This window comes from Sebastes umbrosus, chromosome 15, assembly GCF_015220745.1.
Source record: "Sebastes umbrosus isolate fSebUmb1 chromosome 15, fSebUmb1.pri, whole genome shotgun sequence".
In the NCBI taxonomy this organism is placed as follows: Eukaryota; Metazoa; Chordata; class Actinopteri; order Perciformes; family Sebastidae; genus Sebastes; species Sebastes umbrosus.
Window position 1 is genome coordinate 29243275 of NC_051283.1, and position 20170 is coordinate 29263444.

The 20170-nt window shown below is 43.9% G+C and overlaps 1 protein-coding gene across 2 annotated transcripts in view; it reads right to left on the reverse strand.

The window, feature by feature from the left end:
- LOC119503022 (zinc fingers and homeoboxes protein 2-like) overlaps positions 1-20170 on the reverse strand; it is a 129289-nt gene that overhangs the window by 68035 nt on the left and 41084 nt on the right. For both annotated transcript variants that reach the window (XM_037794453.1, XM_037794454.1), the window contains exon 2: positions 19573-19722. The gene's annotated coding sequence lies outside the window, so the exon portion shown is untranslated. The remainder of the gene's footprint in view (positions 1-19572; positions 19723-20170) is intronic.

Sequence of the window (20170 nt, forward strand, 5' to 3'; positions counted from 1 at the left end):
TATACATAGCAACGGTCTGCTATAAATAAATAACAAACCGCAGAACGTCGTGATTAACCAATAAGAATCGAGTATTCAACACAGCCGTGTAATAAGTATTAATAAAGTGAGTCACATTGAGATTAGAGATGTGACGGTGAGGACATTTTCCCACCGGTTAACAAACTCGTGTTACCGATTACACTGGACATTTTACAAGAAAAGATGACGGTCAATATGTGTAGCGCGCTTACTTTGACCGTTACCGTGCTTACTTTGACCGTTACCGTCAGACGGCAGTGGGTCTGGCCTCTCCGGTAAAACTTTCGCTGCGAGGCCGCGGGTTTCCACCCGACGCTGTTCCGCCTCGCACACCGTCTGTGACCACTCCGTCCTCCTCACGGCGATTACCTCATCATTATAGCGTTGGGTTTAAATCTGAAATATTGCCAAATAGTCACTTTTGCTTTTCTCTTTGACCCCAAATCCTCCGCCATCTCTCGGTCTGTCAACTCTCTCTCGTCCCGTGTGTGAAATCTGACACCTGACGCTCTGAGCTGAGACTCCGTATGCAGTTTGTAGCGTCCGTCGTCCGACTACGTATTGATATTGATTCAATATTAACTATAAAAAAGTAAAAAGAACGGAGGCGGCGGAGGGTATGTAATTTAATCAGTGTGTGCCCGACCACCGTGTAACACCGGTAACACCGAGCCTAGTTTACAGTGAGTCAGAGTGTGATTCAGTGTCAATAGAGATTATCAGATTGGTCTGATTGGTCAATCACAGCGTTCCACAGTCTGTTATTTCTTTATAACAGACCGTTGCTTTGTATAGCAGACCGTTGCTTTGTATAGCAGACCGTTGCTTTGTATAGCAGACCGTTGCTATGGGCACAGTTCTGATCTGGGACTCTGGCGGACCGTTTTTGTGGAAGAGAGAGACGAGTGCAGCATCGCCCTGTCGGGGTATATTTCACAACAATGACCGGCTCGCTGTGCGTTATCCCTTACATAGTTCAGTATCAATACACACGAGTCTATCAGTCTATCAGTCCGTCAGTACTGTGTAGTATCTTTCTGTACTGTGACTGTGACTATACCTCCTGTCGTAGTACTCGAGCAGTACAGATACATTATACATGGAGCAGCAGGAGTATTCTGTTGTGTAGTATCTGTTGTCAGGGCGCTCTGCTTAATATTGGCTGCTTGTAAGGTCGGGTATTTACCAAGTGTGTGTGTAACAGTGTGTGTGTGTGTGTGTGTGTGTGTGTGTGTGTGTGTGTGTGTGTGTAACTGTGTGTGTGTGTGTGTGTCCAGAAGCAGTGCAGTGGAGGGGAGCTAATCCAGTAAAGTAACGGAGAACCAACAGAGTCAGAGGTCATTATCATTCACACACCGCCGAACACAACACACACAATACACAACGCTTAATCTGCAACACATCCTACACACACACACACACACATCAGAATCCGTTACACTAACACACACACACACACACACACACACACACACACATCTTTTGTCTTGATACCCACGTTGCTGTATATCTGTTTTTAACTGCTTCTTTCTCTCTCGTTTACACACATGTGAAGCTGGAAAAATCATTCGCCAATTCTATTCTTCTTCTCTCCCAACCAAACCAAACCTACTACCCACCCACCCACAAACACACACACACACACGAACACACACACACACACACACACACACACACACACACACACACACACACACGAACACCAGATGGGTCTTAATCTCCTGTTGCCATAAACAAACACAAAGCGTTCGAAGAAGCAGACAGAGAGACCACTGTGTGTCGGTGTAACTTCTTGTCATCTAACATCCTGTTAATTCCTGCGACGGCGTCAAACAAAACTCCTCCGAGTCTCACGTGCACACACACACACATGCACACACACACACACAAACACACACACACTGGCCTCGGACAGAGACGAGCAGAAAACAAGCTAATGCTGCACAGATGTAGGGGTGATCGGAGGCCTTTACTTTCCACGCCGTAGTTCTCACCGATATGTCGTATGAAAGCTGATATGTTTGCTCTGTAGTAAATATCAGATATGAGTCAGCAGGGTTAACGTCTGATGTGATGGGTAGACTGGAAAACCTGCAGTCAAACGTCCAGTTAGTTCAGGTTTTTACTGGTTTGACTTTTCGGTCGTTCTTTCTGGAAACCTGAGCTCCGTCTCAATTCAGGTAGTAACATACCGTTAGCACTAGGGCTGTCAAAGTGAACGCGATAATAACGCAAATTCGTTTTAAGGCCGCTAATTTGTTTAACACATTAACGCAACTTGCATTTTTTACATTACATTACATTATTATCGATTAATATTAATATTTTTTTTATTTAATTGAATAGTAATTTAATCTATAAAAATAATGAAACCACAGATTAATTTAGATCATTCATGCTTCATCGGATTAATAACATGTTTCTAAAGAGAATAAATATGTTAAGTTAGTGAAATAAAACAAGAAAAAGAAGCACAAAATCTTCACTTTTAAGAGGCTTAAGCCGGCAAATGTGGAACAATTTTGCTCAATAAATGACTTAATCGATACCAATATTGTCAGATTCGTGTTGATGGACCAATCTCTGATCATTTCAGCACCACCTGACTTCCCAGCAGAGTTTACTTGACTCCCTAAAAGATGATAATCTGTAATCTAGAGCGACTTCCATCGCACAGCTTCATAAAATGATGAGCGTCTTGATCAAGGACACTTCAGCAGCGCACACCTCAAAACAATGGCCGACTTTCTGCCTGTTGGATCACGGCAACCCCGCCAGCTCTGCTGGCACCAACAGGTTGAAACCGAACCCCGCGACCCTCAGGAGGGAGATATTAAAGTTTCTGTACATGCTCCGCTGCTCTGCTGTAAGTCTTCACGCCCCCCAGGGAGGAATTACTGTGAGAGAATCAAGATGTTGTTGCAGAGAAAACCGGCTCTGGCCTCTCAGAGTAGATTAACAAGTGTAATGCTGTGCAGATGTAGGCTCGCTGTACGACTCCCACTCGCTGCTCTGCTGCTACGGCGAACAAGGAGAATCTGGAAGCGTCCTGAAATAGTTTACACAGATTCTCTGACAGCGTTAGGAAGCATCAGTTTGGAGTGTTTATCACATGTCAGGGATCAGTTCAGACGCAGCAAACGCAGCACACGCAGTGACGAGTGCATGAACTCGGTCTTTATTTGAGGGAAGCGTTTCTCCCCAAAGCTTTTAAACTCAATAACCTCAAAGTTCCCGAAGAAGGAACTGGAGTTTCCCGGATAATTCGCCAATTTTCAACAGTTCTAACATCAGCTTCAATCATTGAACTGCTTTTTCATGGTTTGGTCTCCTTAGCGCGGATGAAGGGGGATCTTCATGTTACAGCAGATATTTTAGACGATAGTATACGTCCAACATGACACTACACTCGAGCACAAAGTCAGCTCCATAAACAGGATTTACCCTGGTTCACAGTGAGGTGGAGGTACCATCCAGGATTTTGTTCAAGAAAATGTTGTATATTTTAAAGTTAAATGCATCAATCTGGTGCACTTTGAGAGCAAAATGAAGAGGATCTTGTGCTCTTGTAAATGTTGTCCAGAAACCCTCACAGGTAGGGATGCACGGATATCCGATACCAGTATCAGGTATCAGGTCCGATACTGTGCTCATGTACTCGTACTCGTACTTGCAAAACAGCCCCGATACAACGGCACCGATACCACTTTACGGCAGCGTGACGTTAACCTCTCCTCACCATCTTTCGGGTCCTATCGCACGCACTCACGCTCACGGGCTGGGAATGGATAAGGTGCGTCGATAGTGAGTTTACTGCATCCCGAACACATTTTCTATTGTCCCCGGGACGACGGGACGTCGTTAGTCTCGAGCCCTGACGGTAATTACGGTATTGTGGAAAAACAAGTACCGTCACGTTTTCAGAATTTTGGCAAACGACTGGACATCCCTACTTTCAATACCTTTGAGATATGTAAACAAGATGTTTCTACAATTTTCATTTAACAAAAGAAGTCAAAGTTGTGACATTTTAAATGTCATCTAAAAAACAAGCAGTTGTACAAAAGAAAATGGCAAAAAATGCGATCGAACTACGTGATCGAAGAATAAGAAACCAATCCTACAAATCTATCAGACCTTTAATGCCAGCTTCAGAGTTTTTGATACTCTGTCCTACGGACCCATTTGGTTCGATACCCATCTCTGCACATCGGATACGTTTGGCCATTTATCCACAACAAGAATAAAACATACGTCAAACTGCTAAACGGACCCAACCATGTGAAGCACGCTGCCAACAGTTGTGTAACAGCGTTCAGGGTGAAACTCTCCTTCAGGCGAACACAGAAACACTTGAACCAGGTCCGACTGTTTCTGTTGTTTTCGACCCGTGAGGAGGATTTTTGTGGAAAAATTCATGCAGCACTAATTCGAAATAGACTCCCAGAAACCGAACTCACAAGGAGGAAATCAACAAGGATAATATTGTACAGATGGAGCCATGGTCCAGGTCCCACTTCTCCATGCTCCGTACGTTGGTATTGTTTCCTGCTACGAGAGGAAAAACCAAGCGAGCAGGAGGTGGGTCGAGTTCAGTGTCGACTCAAAGAAGCTCCAATTATACAACAGAAAATAATATAAGTGCTTTGAAAACTGTGCTGAACTGGCATCAGACCGACAAAACATAAAAATGGTTACAAGAAAAAAAATGAAGTAAAGCTGCTCTGATACAAGACAGATTTTATGGCTGCGTTGCCATTTTTGTCTCTTTCTCTCTGTTACACCACCTCGGTCATTGGGGAATTGTTTGGAAAATCCTGCAGAACAAATGGATTGTTGAAGCGTTCAGTTTACATCAGAGAGTCTCTCTGCTCCTCCCATCCTTTTCTCTCCCCATCTCTCCATCCATCCTCGACATCCTCGACCCTTCTCCGCCCTCCATTCCCGTCTCCAGTCTCTCAGCAGGACAGCTCAGGTTTCAGAAAAGCCAAATTTAACTGTTCTAAAAGAGACCTTCTTTGGACTTTGGAGTCAAAATACAGAAATGCAGAGGCTGAATTCTGCACAGACCCGACTGTCAACAGATGTGAGAATAAAGTGTGCAGGCGTGCTGTGATTTCACATGTTTTGTCATGTTGTATCACCACTTCTAAAGCTGGAAGGATAGTCCTCATTCATGTTTTACAAAGTCATCGTACTGCAGGTACAAACACTCTCTGAAAATACAGGTGAGTATTCACTGGTATCATTTTGAGGACTGCAGATAGATTTACTGTTTTTGCCGTTTCGGTCGCTGTACTTGAGCCCAGTTCACACATATGGACTCAAATACGGGAGACGTGACAGCATGCCATTCACTGAGCATTGAACCTCGAACAAGACTAAAGGTCTTTGCGGATTTTTTGTTTGGGACTATAGCGCTATCCATTGCACCCACATAGTTAATTCTGTTTTGTCTTATCTTGTCTTATCTTCTCTTGTCACCACGGATGGAATAATAAAACACATCGGACTCGGTGTGCAATTTTTATCGGATGATGGATAAAAAAAATACAGACTTGGTGTGCAAAGACCTTCAGAGTCTACGCAACCCGTTGGTTTGTAGACGACCGTTTTGAAGCTTCGGTTTCGGCAATTTGGCCGTCGCCATCTTGGGTTTTAGGAGCCAGAAGTGACCATATTAGACGAGAGGGTAGAGCAGGGGAGAAGCGAGGCCCCATTAGCATTGCAAATACTAAGTTACCAGCTAACGCTAGCTTGGTTAGCAAGGTACCGACTCCTTAGAGTGTCTTTTAGTACAACCGAACGCTGAGTGAGACCTTTTTAGGCGACCAAAATGTTTAAATTAACTTTGAACTGAAAACACACTGTTAAAGGGTTAAAGCTCTAAAGCAAAAGCAGTAGCGACCTGTCAATCACAAGGTAGCCCCGCCCTAAAGCATCCCCTGCTTTATGGTCTATTTGACTCTAAATGGGACCATAATTTACTAAATGAACATCATGCTGTATTGAAGAAGACTTGAAACTAGCGATTGAGACCATAAACTCATGTTTACAATGTTTACTGAGGTAATAAATCAAGTTAGAAGTAGGCTCATTTTCTCATTGACTTCTATACAATCAGACTTCTTTTAGCAATCGGAGGAGACGCCGGAAAAGTATCCGATACTGCACAAAATTTGAGATCGGGTACCGGCGAGTACGCCAGTCTATGCACTGATCCGATACCACAAGTTCAGGTATCGGGAAGGAAAACTTGCTATCGGAACTTCTCTAAACAATGCCAAGAAATCTTTGTTTATTTATTCTGAGGGACTCGCACCAAAACCTGATGAGTTGCTTAAACAATTTCAGCTTTTCCAACCTCACTTCCCTTTTACATTTGTCCAGTTATCTACAGGAAAGAAAAACAAACGCACCTATATGGCTCGGAATTTCACCTCTAGGTCTCTAAGAAAACACAAATAAATTACTCAATCCTCAGCGTACCATGGAAGAATGAAAAGTAGGCTCATTTTCTCATAGACTTCTATACAATCAGACTTCTTTTAGCCACCAGAGGAATCGCCTCCCTCTGGCTGTTAGGCGTAGCAGGCCCCTACTGACCCATATCTATGAGGCTTATAACAACTGAAAACACACATTTAATGAGCTGATAACATTTGAATCGGGTGCAGCGTCAATTATCTCCTGACACGAGACACACCTTCAGCTTCAGGCTAGTGAGAGACAAGACACTGTGACAATAACACTCTGAATCTGCATGTGTGAACACGGTTTCATTGTTCCTGCTGAATGAATGAATGAATAAATGAATGGTAAACTTTCAGACCTACAGATTGGTGACAAACATGAAGTGTGTTTTTGCTGCCTCCGGCAGTTGGTATGAAAGTTGTGAAATCATAAATATGTAGAATAAGAAAGAAAGAACACAAGGAAATTAAATATTTGGGGAGGTAGAGTGTATCAGTAAAGCAAATTGTGCTTCTAAATCTGCTCTGGATTAATCCTAAAAAGAAGAAGAAGAAGCTTCATTACATGGTGAAGAATAAGAACTCATATTTAAAAGACTGTATTCATTATATATCTCAACATTTAGAAGCTCTGCGTGTGTATAAAAGTACCTGTAGGTGTTCTTTAAATGCTGCAGCCTCCCTCTGAGGAAGCAGAAACGCTGCAGCTCGATCTGCAGTGTAAATGCAGGTTGGGGAATCCTCCATAATGTTTACCGAGTTTACCGACTTGGCTGACGGCTGTGTTTTCTTATCCTCTGACTGAGAGGGTGATTTGACTGATGCTCGTAACAGATTGCATCACAGCAGGAGACGAACTAAAACGGTTTACGCACCGCGGCTCTCCCTAAACTGTCTAACAGTGGCAGCGCTCCACCTTGTAAATTTGGAATAGTAATTTTAGAAATTTCCCAGCAGTATATCTCCAATTGGCTTTCACCGGGAGTACTGTTTGATATCAGTGAAGTATCGCAGCGTACCACCTCTGAACAGCAGAAATATGATCTCAGCTCTGTGACACACTCTCGCTGCAGCAAAACACCTGAGCCACATTCAAATCTGCTTTTATTCACAACAACAACCGACGTTTCTTTTCCTCCAGTCAGTCCTCGGTTAACATTTATTCATAGTTTTTTTTTTAAATGTGCATGCTGCTGTGACCCACACCGATGTGAAGGTGTTTCTGTTAACAGAAAAATACTAAATAAACAAGAACATAGTAAAGAATTAAAGTTTTATCAGCATACAGCCAAGATGAATCTCTGCAGGCTACATGCAGGTCGTCCTACGCCATGGGTGGTGGTTGTTGGGACTTTATGCAGCCAGAGGGGAAGACTACTTCTTCCACTTTCTCTGCACGCTACTCGAGTTAAAACAATAATAATTTGGGGGTTTAAGGTAGTGATGTTACGAGCTGTACCGAGGCTTCGGAGCGTGTGTCGAGTTCCAGGAAGTTTTCCGTGAATCGAGGCTTGTATCATCTTAGACCGATGACGTCATTGAAAACGCCCGAAGCCGAAACACAGTCGAGAAATTATTGTTCCTGAATAAAAACGAATAAAGTCTCCCGTCTATCTATCTATTGACCAACAGGTGGTTTCGTATGAAGCACAGATGAAGCCTCGCCAAATGAACGCTTTTACGGACCAATTTGGTGGAGCTTCAAGCCCCCCTCCAGTGTATGTCAAACGGGAGGACCTCGGCAACACGTCTATCCGTCCTCCGATGCGCTGTGGCCGGCGTGCGGCGGTGCGGCTCCTCGGTGCAGCAGCAGCCAGACGGCCGCCTCGCCAGGAGGAGACGGTGAAGAAGAGAGCGAGTGAGAGAGAGAGAGAGTCAGTGTGTTGAGATAATTCTGGTCTCATTTTGTGGGCTGATAAACAGTAAATTCATCTAAACTGGGCTGAGAAACGATGCAGTCTGGTTGCCATGGTGATGAATTACGTCTGACTATTAACCACACCCCCATTCTCTGTTTGAGAAAGAACGTTAACCAAAAAAAACAGGAAGTAAAACCATCTGGAGGGGGGACTTTAAATGCTTCATGAAGCTTCATCTCGCCATCGCTAGCTTAAGCCGATGACCGTTAATCCATCCTCGGTCGCACTAAATAGCGTATGAATGACGCGGTAATTCGCAAGTCATTTCGCGTGAAATAAGAACGCCGTTCTTCTGTCGTGAATATGCTACGCTCAGAGCTAGTGACGTAGGATAAAAAGAGAGAGAGAGACTGCTGATGGAGGGACGGAGGTGGATGGGTCCAACAAACACAGGACTTTGAACCAGGAGACCGATGTTTATGTCCCAAAGTGTTGTTGAGTTATTTTGAAGTTACGTTAGTGAGGTTTGTGACGTATTTTCCGTACTTCTGCTACGTTACTTCCATATGCATTTTACTTAGTTTACGTCATAAATATAAAACAGCAGATGCAACATTATGTCATAACTACTGGGATAACCGTCCGTCATCTTACCTGGGTACTGATTACAATCACCATCTATGAGCCGGTTGTCAGCTGTTCAGCACCGAACTGCTTTACCAAAGAGACCAGGGAGGAAGCGCTCGTCTTAAATCCCATTTCATAATATTTCAAGTCAAATCCAGTAAGCCACTTCTAACCCCAAACTAGCCATCTTGCAATCATTCATAATATATTAACCTATCATCTGTTGTCATCTTACCTCACGCCTTAACATGATTTAGTTTCATTAAAATATTAAAAATTAATCCATGTCTAACGTAATCCAGTTGGAGAAAGGAGACTTCAGTAGTTCAGGTCAAGCTTGTAATTTTGCAAAACTTCCCGTGATTTCTTCGTATTATTATCATCATAAAGTTAAAGTCCATAACGTTACACTTGAGATGAGAATGAGACGAGTCCATCAGGAGTTCTGCTGAAGGCATTAACCTTTCCAAACAAAAGTCACTTTATCAACTAAAATAACTCCTCATTGACAGTTAGCACGGCTCTCCAACCTCCAACCTCTCCTCTCAGCATCAAAACAAACCACACAACCAGTCGACCGGAAAAAAAACAGCAAAACAGGAAGTGACTGATTGTAACTGAACTGCCTATAGGTCATAAGACTGAGTCTATTAGTAGTAGTAGTGTATTCAGAATACCAAAGACAGTTCTTACATATTAAGTTCAGGCAAAATTTAAAAAATAGAATCATTGTCTGCAATAAAGATGCACATTTATGAAATTATCTTCATTATTGAACGCGTGATTCGTTCTCTTGGGAGCCAGAATCTATGAAAAATTCCCTTTAACGATACAGGGATTTACCTTTCTGGAAAGCACAATAACAAATAGAAATAGCAATCACTTTTTTATTTTTATTTCTCCACTTGTGAAACCAAACCCACATTGTTGAGAAGTCGCTGCCAAACTTCTGTCTCCTCATTGCTGAAATTATCTGCCAATTTTTACCAAACTTCAAAAAAAAAAAAAAATGTTTCCGCCTCGGGCTTCAGCTCGTGTGATTTCTGACAAATGCATCTAAAAAACTGTAATAAGTTGTTGATCATTAGCAGGAGGGCCGAACGCGGGTCATCTGGTGCAGCAATTAGCTCGAGTCCCGGCTCCATTTTGAACACATTTTCCTCGAACGTAATTGGATTAGTTACCTTTAAAATCTCCATCTCTTCTGTTACTTTAGCTCTTAAAAACATGTAAAATCTGCACCTTTCTGCCTCCACACCCCCCCTAAAATACTAAATAAAAAACAATTTGAGAATTTGAGGAATATCTCTTGAGTGGCACTTAACAAAATTGAACAAATGCGTTGGTGGGTGGGTGGGAGGCTGATTGGTGGGGGGGGGAGCTGTGAGGCGGATCTACCTTCCAGAATAAAACAGTCTAACACTCATTACTCTGAAAAACACTTGACTTCATCATGGCCTCAATTATGTGGTGCTGGATAAACTCCAGTGTTACTGAGCTGCTTTCGCCGAACGGAGGGAGGCGGCGTTAAAAACTCCAAAAAAACTGTCTGGAGGAGAAGTGAGGCTTAAATCTCCTCCTGACCTCCTTTATCCTCCATGGACGGGGTTCCTCAGAGTCTCTGAGCCAGAGAGACGCCCCCACGAGGAGACACTTTAAACCTTCAGAGACCTCCAGTCGATTAAAGTTTGACGATTTTTTAAAACTTCTAAAACTGGGGAGAGTTAGTGTTGACGAGATTCTCCAGAAACCTCCACGAAGAGTTCATTTAACTCTGCTGTGTTTGATTAAATTATCTTTTAACAAGTAGTTGGTGTTAAAACACAGATTTAAGGGGAGGATTTCTCTAACTAACAACTTTATTTTGTTGAAGAGAAGAAACTTTTGGAATTGAAAGAAGGTGAAATGTGAGGAAATATCAGCCTGATATCAACGAACTCAACAAAAAGATCAGCGGTTCAATGAGTTATGAAACATCTTGTGTGATTTCTGGTCAAATCATTTCTTTTTTTTCTGTGAACATCATTGCCGACTAACACGAGGTCTAATAAGTCGTAGAGTAAAGTAATTTGAAAAGCCTCTTTTAAATTGCATTTCTGTCTCTCATTGTGTTCACAGTGCTGCAGATTTTACACCTGCTTTACCCAGATGTTAAACTTCATGTTAAACTTTTCTGCTGTGATTCATCTGGTGCAGCAGCTATTTGTATAAACTAGGGCCGTCAATCGATTAAAATAGTTAATCATGATTAATGCAAATGAATCACACTTTTTTTTAGCGGTTCAAAATGTACCTTAAAGGGAGATTTGTCAAGTATTTAATACTCTTATCAACATGGGAGTGGACAAATATGCTGCTTTATGCAAAATGTATGTATATATTTATTATTGGAAATCAATTAACAACACAAAACAATGACAGATATTGTCCAGAAACCCTCACAGGTACTGCATTTAGCATAAAACAATATGCTCAAATCATAACATGGCAAACTGCAGCCCAACAGGCAACAACAGCTGTCAGTGTGTCAGTGTGCTGACTTGACTATGACTTGCCCCCAAACTGCATGTGATTATCATAAAGTGGGCATGTCTGTAAAGTGGAGACTCGTGGGTACCCATAGAACCCATTTACATTCACACATCTGGAGGTCAGAGGTCAAGGGACCTCTTTGAAAATGTCCATGCTAGTATGACATGGTTGGTACCAATGGATTCAGTAGGTTTTTTAGTTTCATATGATACCAGTATCTTCATTCTAGCTTTAAAACTGAGCTGCTACAACCTAAAACGCAAGTTGCGTTAATGTGTTAAAGAAATTAGTGGCATTAAAATCTGTTTGTGTTAAAGCATTATTATTGTGTTAACTTTGACAGCCCTAATACATACATTTGCATAAAGCAGCATGTGTCATCACCCTAAAAACAACTTTAGGTTTAGGCAACAAAACTGCGTGGTTAGGTTTAATAAAAGGTCGTGGTTCGGGTTAAAATAACTACGCTTGTTACGTAACTTGGAGTTAGTGAAATATGGAAATTAAGTTATGTAATAAAAGTGCGGTAAAATAAGTCAACGTTGATTTTTCGTTTCATACGGTTCAAGTTCCAAGTTTGTTTGACCCGTCCATCGCCCCCCCGACCGTCATGGCATGCAGGCTTTGTCGCTCTTTAAATAATTACTAAATACCAACTATAAAGGAGTTAAATGAATCGATATACACTTGCTGCAAACGTTTCTATAAATCCAGGATCTCGACAGAACAACAGAGAGGTTGAATCTGTGCACAGATTTCAGATGACACATTTCTCAACTCTGAACACCCACAACATTTCACAGCAGAGGGGAGAGAAGAGAAAAACCTAAAAGTTAAAAAACTACACACCCCAGACCTCCGAGGAATCACACACAACCATCAAGCACAAACAAGTGAATCACCCAGTGAAATGTCTCCCGCTACAAACCGGCAATCGCTGCGGCGCCGATGTGTGCTGGTGGGAAACACACACAGAGGCGTTGCGGTGGTGAAGTTACGGTTTAATACTACAGCTCGGCAAAGAGGCGAGCAGCAATCTGCCCGGCCACACTGGCTGCCCACACACACACACACCTCCTCCACAGGTGGATTTTCAGGGTGAGTCATTTCTCTCCCACGTAGTCGATACCTCCACCAGCGGTTGTGGAGATCCCATCAGTCCCTGCACCGCTCCTCGCACTCCCACCGCTGGTTCAGATCCCTGCTCGCTTCCTGCCTCTACGCCGCCGCCGCTCACATTTAAGACTACAGCAGCATTTGGAGGTAACAGATGGCGGTTTTATCAACAACAGTATGATCAGAGAGTGACACAACATTAGGGCATCGCACTGATCGTGCAGTCTTTGTTTGTTCCATAATTAATAATGAGACAAACATTTAGATCTGCTGCAAATATTTTTGATTCATCGCATAATTAAGACTAATAATCATAATAGGAATAATAATTGCAGCATACAGAGAGGTATCTCAGTGGATGATAAAGCTTTCCAGAGAAGGAAACAACAGCATTATCTCCTCTTAATGCCCGTTCATTCTTTAAATGATACAGTAGGTTTTTAATCAGGTTTCTGAGGCCCGAGGGTCGTGAGACTCACTCAGCATGAAAACGACTGAGGAAGCTTCAGTGTGAGGAAGAAGGAGGAGAAATAATCAGTTGCACAGCTGCTACTGCTGCAACCGCAGCAATGTGTGGCGTGAGTCGTTAGTATCGTCAGTCCTGTAAGTCACGTGAGTCGTTAGTATCGTCAGTCCTGTAAGTCACGTGAGTCGTTAGTATCGTCAGTCCTGTGAGTCCTATGAGTCACGTGACTCGCTAGTATCGTCAGTCTCGTAAGTCACGTGAGTCGTTAGTATCGCCAGTCCTGAGAGTCACGTGAGTCATTAGTGTCGTCAGTCCCGTAAATCATGTGAGTCGTTAGTCAGGTGAGTCGTTAGTCACTTGAGTCGCTAGTAATGTCAGTCCTGTAAGTCACGTGAGTCGCTAGTAACGTCAGTCCTGAGAGTCACGTGAGTCGCTAGTGTCGTCAGTAGCGTGGGTCAGGTGAGTCGTTAGTCACGTGAGTCGCTAGTATCGTCAGTCCCGTGAGTCGCTAGTAACGTCAGTCCCGTCAGTCACGTGAGTCGCTAGTATCGTCAGTCCCCTCGGTCACGTGAGCCGCTAGTATCGTCAGTCCCGTGAGTCGCTAGTAACGTCAGTCCCGTCAGTCCCGTGAGTCGCTAGTAACGTCAGTCCCGTCAGTCCCGTGAGTCGCTAGTAACATCAGTCCCGTCAGTCACGTGAGTCGCTAGTAACGTCAGTCCTGAGTCACGTGAGTCGTTAGTGTCGTCAGTAGCGTGGGTCAGGTGAGTCGTTAATCACGTGAGTCACTAGTATCGTCAGTCCCCTGGGTCACGTGAGCCGCTAGTATCGTCAGTCCCGTGAGTCCCGTGAGTCGCTAGTAACGTCAGTCCCGTCAGTCACGTGAGTCGCTAGTAACGTCAGTCCTGAGTCACGTGAGTCGTTAGTGTCGTCAGTAGCGTGGGTCAGGTGAGTCGTTAGTCACGTGAGTCGCTAGTATCGTCAGTCCCCTGGGTCACGTGAGCCGCTAGTATCGTCAGTCCTGTGAGTCCCGTGAGTCGCTAGTAACGTCAGTCCCGTCAGTCACGTGAGTCGCTAGTAACGTCAGTCCTGAGTCACGTGAGTCGCTAGTATAGTCAGTCCTGTGAGTCATGTGAGTCATTTCTCAGTGAAGTTAACGTCAACTACGACTGTTTCCTAACTCTAACAAAGTGGTTGTGTTGCCTAAACCTAACTTCCTGTGAAAACGGAAATTTATTTTGAAAAGGACACTATGCATGTAACGAGCGTATATTGACACGTCGTCCCTGGTCTGTCCAAAAGTAACACAAGAGGGGAACCCCGTGCATCGTCTCCGATGCCGAGGGGCACTGACCAAGCGGCGGTATTGACTCACAAGGGGGTACAAACACCGGTCAGGTGATTTTAGACCCACCCTTTCACCCAGACGTGGCGTTTGTTGCTCTTTATACTTCCTGGTTCACTGGATTACATACGCATTGATTTGATAGATATCGCTACGAACGGTGTTTGAGAACAGCCTGAACAGACTTAACTAACTCTTTAAATGATACAGTAGGTTTTTAATCAGGTTCCGGAGGCCAGAGGGTCGTGAAACTCACTCAGCATGAAAACGACTGAGGAAGCTTCACTGTGAGGAAGAAGAAGGAGAAATGATCAGGTGCAGAGCTGCTTCTGCAACCCCAGCAATGTACCATTTGGTGGATGTTTTTTATTCGAGGTGCTTCATTGCACCTTTTCGATGCAAATATTTTTAGCAGGGATGACCCGTGTGCAAACTGCACCCATCACCCCGGCAGTGTTAGCACGGCGCTCCACCCCTTGAGCTCCACAGAGCCCATTCAATGAAGCAGAAGGGCTGTGAAAACAAAACCTTTTCCGAGCACCCAGTGGGGCTGGCAGCGGCCTGCAGGCTGGCTGCGGCCCAGGAAAACGCTGAAAAATCTGACTGGATAGCAGCCAAACACTGGTAGATTTTGGCTTTTGCTGGTCTGGTTTTAGACTGGTGACTATGGTTTGGTGTTGCAGTGGAAGGATCTTACTGGGAAGCAGAAATGGTAAAAGTTGTTGACAGGTTCAGAGATGCACAGGGACAAAATTATATTTGCAACACAACATTTACACTTTCACACTAACTTTACAGTCCAACAAGTCATCAGTGGTGTAAATCAGGCAGACCAGTGTTTCCGGCATCAGAGTTTTTTTTAATTAAGTAAATAGTTCCTGATGGCTTCAATTTAATTTTAATACACCACTTGTTTTTATTCAACCCGTTCTCACTTCCAACTCATCAAATACCGCCGTTTGGTCAGCGCCCCTCGGCATCGGAAACCGACGCACCGACGGAGGCACCTTTTAGCAACAGTACGTGATGAACCAGGCTTTCAACTAACTCCAATGTAAACCACGGCGTTATTCAGCGGTCGGATCAAGTGACGTAGGATTAATAGCATCAGAGTCCGTTCAGGGTGGGAGGGAGGGGTGGTGGATGGGTCAAACCAACACAAGACTTTCAACCAGGAGACCGGCGTTCATGTCCCGCATGAAACTTCAGTCTTTAATCACGTGACTCGTGGTTCCAAACCCGGGTTCGGGCCCCCCTTAGGGGGGCGCCAAAGATCACCAGGATTTGTCTGCTCTGAGGTTGTCAAATTAGATTAACTTTAACTCACTTACTGCATAATTTACACAAAAGTCTGTATATACAACTATTTAAAAAGATACATTTAAAAATCTAACGAAATATTCTGCTTTAATCCATGTTTGTTGGCGTTTAGCCTTTCAAAAACAACATTTTCACTTTGGTCAAAAACCTTCAGCCAAGGTCCCCTTACAAGATAAAGAATATACCAGTCGATTGAATCAACTAATTGTTTAGTCGACTAAGAATCTCTTTGGTCGAGGACATCTCTAAAAAACAGGGTTTTCCGATGCATTTAATTCGGGGTAGAAGACGGTAAAAAATAAGCATGTTTCAGCCGGTAGAAATCTTGCTGTTGATAAAGTAGAGAAAGAGAAGAGGCATTGTAGAGAGAAGGAAAGGAGTGAGAGTGATGGACGAGGACTGGAGAGTCTCACCTGGAAGGCCGAGAGGTTTTTTTCCGGGTGAGTTAAGAGAAGGCCGAGGCAGAAAGTGGCTCCAGGAAAAAGTCAGAGGGACACTTTGAGAGATGTGACATTTCATCTCCAAAATTGAGGTCTAAACGGAGGTCTCTGCAGAGTGTGCTTTTATAGAGTGAAAAGGTGTAGACGGAGTGAGGAAGAGCGAGCAGGAGGAAGAGGGGGAAATCAAATTTGAGAGTGACGTATCAAATGATCCGACAGCATAAAGAGGAAGATTTTAGATACTTGAGGAGAATAGAAGAGGACTAACGGTAGAGACTGTGTTTACAGTCCGAGCCAGGAGGGACGCCGGGAAGAGCTGCTTTTTGAATCTGGTATAAATGTGTGTGTGATAAACAGCGTGGATCCGTCCTCAGCTGGAACCAACATGCTCGGTTCAGCAGGTTCACTCAGTAACAGTTTAAACATGGCAGCGTCCGCAGCCTCTGGTGCCCCCGCGGCGCTCTACTAAACCCACTTTGTAGTCCGAGCTGCCACGGAGGCTCCGAACGCCACATTGTGTAATTCGGGACACATTTTGGTGGAACTTCTAAACACCGCTTGTTCCTGGAGAGGTAACCACATCTGGAGCATGTTTCACAACCAACTGAGTTATTCAAATTTATTCAGGCTTTTCTCAAACACCGTTCGCAGCTTTACCTACGAAACTGAATGCACTGTAATTCAGTTACTATATCCACAAAATCAATGCGTATTTATTCCACGTAATCATGAACAAGGAAGTGTAAAGAGCGAGAAACGCAGCGTAGGGAGGAGGTCGGGAGGAGGCCCTCACTTTCATTGCGCCACGGGGTTTTGCTTGCACCCTCTGACTCGCACGTGCGTTAGACTCCTTGGTCCATGTTTCAAGCAGGTCGGGTGGGTTGCCAACAACGCCACAGACACCTGGAGCCTTTTATGTGGGCACGACGCGGTTGGGGCGCACTGAGGACAGTCCGCACCGGTCGAAAGTTGCCCCGGGAGCAGGGAGCCCCGTAACGGTACGGCGAGGTCCAGGCGGGGGGCGCTGTAAAGCTGTGGCCGCGAGCCACCTTCGTCCCGAGCCTTTCCAAGCTGACCAAGAGCCGGTCGCGGCGCATCGCCTCGTATGCGGGACTCCCCAGCCTGCTGTGTGTCGTTCACACCCTCCAGCTGGCTGTTAACGAGGGTCTTTTGGCACAGAGAAGTACTCATATCGGTATTCGGTATTGGCGAGTACCCAAATGTAAGCACTTGTACTCGGTCTGAAAAAAAGTGGTATCGGTGCATCCCTATTAGATAAACATTGTCGTCATTTCTCCACAGTTCTCCAACCTTTTCTATGTATATATATATATAACTACATACTTATAAATAAAACAAACTTAAAACTAACTAGCGAACACACTAATTGAAAATGAAAAACTATTTTAATCCAGAGGACTAAATAACTCTTAAGGCCTCGAATGTTTCCAAAAATGTGTTTTTCATCCTCTTCTTCCTGCTTCAGAGACCGACTGAAGGACGCTGAGGGGACAGAGAGGCTGGGTTTGATTTAACAAAGAGGACAACTTGTTGAGTCTAAGCCAGCGAAGACGAGACGATCCTCTCTGTTTCTTCCCACTGAAACGGTTCGTTCTTTTTAACCAAACATTGTAATGCTGATTTATACATTTTCACGGCTGGCTTTTGTTTCTTAAATCATTGTCTGGTAAATCTGGTTCTGCGTTTGTCCTCCGAGGCGTCTGATCAGAAACCTCCTCTGACTGACTCATCGCTGCCGACCGAGGCGCTGAACAAATCTCTGGGATTTCATCGGCTCGCTTTACACTCTTCACTCTTCAGACTTTCTGACGGTTCATTCTCATACAGCTGCTTGTTCTGGGTGATATGATATACTGTATATTTACAAATATGAAAAAAGATGATGTTTTTCATGAGTCTATAGTATATTTGGTAACACTTCATTTTACAGGAGGTAATTAGGTGATAATTAGCAAGTAACCTATTTGAAATTTCTTTAGAATTATTACCAATTACCCCAATATCTACCTCAAAATGTATCAAAAATGACTTTATTATAAACATTGTTTGTCCACTCCGATGTTGATAAGAATATTAAACACTTGACAAATCTCCCTTTAAGATGCATTTTGAACAGATAAAAAAAATGTTCGTTTAATTTGCGATTAATCACAATTAAATATTTGAATCGATTGACAGCCCTCCTTCTATTGAAATACCTATTTATTAACGTACAACACATACAATTAAAATGTTCTGGTCAAAGCTACCAGAACAGTCATTTTACCTCGTCACCTCGTGTGTTTCATTTCATTCAAACCTCGACAGAAACAAAATAAAACTCATCAAAACCGTCTTTGTTTGTCTTTCCACTGTTAGAACAATCACCAACTCTGGTTTGGTCATCATAAACACTTAAAGAGGAACAACAGACATTTTTAAAACATTGATATCCAATAATATCCAATAATAATCGCCACTGAGAGGCAGTTACCGTTTATCGTAATGACGAGGCCACCTTGTGGTTTCCCGTGGCGCCCTCACAATATGCGCGTTCATGTAATATAGCCTCCTGAATAATATCAACGTTTTAAAAATGGCCTCCGTTCCCCTCTAGCTACAGATTGACCTCCAGACGGTCTTAACTTCTGAGCTGAACGACTATCATTCATTCTGAAAGCAGGTATTGACGTTATTGTTTGCTGACGCCGGAGGAACTGAAACTTGTGGATCACATGCACGGCATCACTTATTATAATCATGTAACTAGAAGAAGCAGCAGTAGATGTGACACTGCCGTTACACTGCAAGGTGAAAATTAAATCAGGTTGTTCACACGGACAAAATGGCAGCAACAAAACAGCGAAACTGAGAAGAGCTCCCATGGCAGCAACAACAACAACACGTCCTCACCTGCAACAGCTCGGCAACGCCACTTACTAGTTCACTTCTTCTTTGTCTCAAATCCTAAACTCCACAATCCTGCAGAGCCGCCATTTAAACCAACACGACTCAAGACCTGGTGGCCGACGCCGTCACCTCTCAGCCCACCACGCAAGAGCGTTTACGCAGTTCTTTCTGGTGGTTAAAGGTGTATTATCCAGACGTATCGCCGGTCTGATGTATCCTGTGACGCTAACGCTAACAAACTATACCGGCTAACGTATCGCCTTCACTTTGAGATCAAACACCAGCCGAGACACAACCTTGATATGTAACGCTGCTTTTTACTAAATGAAAACCTCTAAACTTAATACGACAGAGCAGAGCAGTCAAACAGGATGTGCTCATGTACATATTTAAAAAATAAAAGACCAGATACCGACAGAGTGAAAACAACAAGTCCAACAATATGAAGATAAAAGCTGCGACTCACGTCACTTCCTCAGAGGGGCGGGGCTTCACTCGAGGCGGAGGAGGTTTCTCCTCTTTCTGATGCTCCACCTCCTCCTCCAATCACAGTATACGTCCTCCTCGTTCTGCCTCTCTCCTGGATGATCCTCAGGCCAGCGGCACTCTGGGTAATCTGAAAGCAGAGAGGGAACGTCAACGACGGAGAGAGGAGACCAATCCGGATCCAGCGTACGTGTGCGTAGGTGTGATGGTGTGTGTGTGTGTAAAAGAAGGAGCCCAATATGGGCCTTAAAAACCTGCACTACAACTCCAACTCCAAAATTTACCAAAAAAAGAAAGAGGCTGTGGTTACCGTGGCAACATGTGCCAAAACTGAGAGAAGGGAGGAAGCGACAGACAGAGAGAGAGAGAGAGCGAGACAGAAAAACAAAGAGAGAAAGACAGCAGGAGAGTGAGACAACGAGACAGACAGCGGTGCATCGTGGGAGAGAAACTTTCAATTTAATGTAAATGTCTTGTTTTTAAAAAACACTTAAGTGTAACCAGAACCACACCGGGACCAGGACCAGGTTTAACCCCCTGAGACCTGCAGAACCAGGATCAGGACCAGCTTTAAGAGC